This window comes from Sinocyclocheilus rhinocerous, unplaced genomic scaffold (assembly GCF_001515625.1).
Source record: "Sinocyclocheilus rhinocerous isolate Xijiao unplaced genomic scaffold, SAMN03320098_v1.1 scaffold1391, whole genome shotgun sequence".
NCBI classification, from domain to species: Eukaryota; Metazoa; Chordata; class Actinopteri; order Cypriniformes; family Cyprinidae; genus Sinocyclocheilus; species Sinocyclocheilus rhinocerous.
This window is the reverse complement of record NW_015666957.1, coordinates 188,951-190,636: the sequence shown is the minus strand read 5'-3', so window position 1 is coordinate 190,636 and position 1,686 is coordinate 188,951. Positions and strand designations below refer to the sequence as shown.

At 41.5% G+C, this 1,686-nt stretch overlaps 1 pseudogene; it reads right to left on the bottom strand.

Annotated features, from left to right (window-relative positions):
• Positions 1-264: 264 nt before the first annotated feature.
• Positions 265-1,396, bottom strand: LOC107733238 (uncharacterized; annotated as a pseudogene).
• Between the last annotated feature and the right edge of the window lie 290 nt (positions 1,397-1,686).

Genomic DNA, 1,686 nt, shown 5'->3' with positions numbered 1-1,686 from the left:
CTTTAAGGTATGTCGCAATCCTCTGGCATTCAAAGATAAAATCGAAAAAGACATGAACAACAAATTTGAGAAAACAAAAAGATAAGCCCAATGTCACCTTTGTGAGAGAAGATATCCTTGAGAGAAAGAACCGAACGCGGCGCCTTACCACCAGCAGTGGACACAAAGTCAAAAAACTTCTGAACAAACAAGTCCTTCCAGGTGATCTTTACCTAAATTAATAAGTCCAAAAAGAACCCAAAAGGGCCACATAATAACATGTTGTTAAGTCATTTGGTTTTCATCACCCATTGCATTCCTCTGATCTTCTTCGATCTGCTGTAGACGAAGTTCGACGCCACCGATGAAGGCACGCGCCCCGACAAAGTACGCCAATTTCCCTTCACTACGTGCCTTTTGAATTGCAGGCCATAATTTAGCTCTGATCTCCTTAACAGCCTGCGAAAGGTCTTCAGCAAATCTGAGGTCCTTTTCACGTAGAAATGAGTTGTTCTTCGCTGCGGCCCAAACTGCATCCTGATATGTTCTCGACAGAAAGCGAAGTATGACTCCTCTTGGTTTTGACACACCTGGTCTCCTCTTTCCTAGTCGATGCACAATGTCAATTGCCTCCACTGATTTATTCTGGTCTTGAGGTAGTATGGCTTGGCAGATCTGAATGGTCTCCGTCTTAACATCCACAATCGACTCCGGAATCCCATAAAGTTTCAAGTTCCATCTTCTCGAGTAATTTTCCAGCTCTGTGATTCTGACTTTGTTGAACAACCTCCTCCTCCTCTTTCTTCATGCATTTCTCTACATTTTCAACCCGTTTCTTCACATCCTTAATTTCTCTGCAAGCGAAGTCGATTGTCAACTTTAGACCCTCTATTTTCATGGTATTTTCACCTACCATTGTTTCAATGGCATCTGATCTTGTGTTGATCAGTTTCGATAGGGTATCAACAATGACCGAGTTAGATGGATAATCTGCACGATCATCTCTCAGAAGAGCTTTTTTAGATGCAGGACCCCCCCTCTCCCCCACACCTGCAGTTCAGATCAGCGAAGACGTCGATTGTCGATTTGTATATTTTTTATTCCTTATTTTACTTGTTCTATTTTTAATTTTTTATTTATTTTTATTTTTTATTATCTGTGTTTTTTTGTTCTGTCACTGTCATTCTGTTACACTGTGGAAGCTTCTGTCACAAAAACAAATTCCTCGTATGTGTAAACATACCTGGCAATAAAGCTCATTCTGATTCTGATTCTTGCATGGTGTTGCCGGATACGAGGGAAAATCATCTTCAGAGGCCATCAGAGATAGCTGGCCTACCGTATTTTCGTAGTCATGGCAGCTAGACACGAGGGGGTTTGTCGAACCTGTTACAATGGCCTGTTTAGCAGCCTTCATCGCTCTCTTTTTTCCCGTGTGGACATATGGATGATCAGGCTATACTGTGCGTCTATTTATAGCACGTACAGACGTAATCCTTACACTACCCCACGGACTTATGGGAAGTGTAGTCCCGAACTCATACATTACCCTGTTACATAAAGAAATTAAAGCTCCATCTTTGATTGTTGAAAGACTTTCTGGTGCATTTCACTTACAGCCAATACAATTTCCAGTAGCATTTTCATCGGTCAGGCGCGGATCTATTCTATTCTATCTATCTTTGACAAAGTTTAATCCAGGAGCAA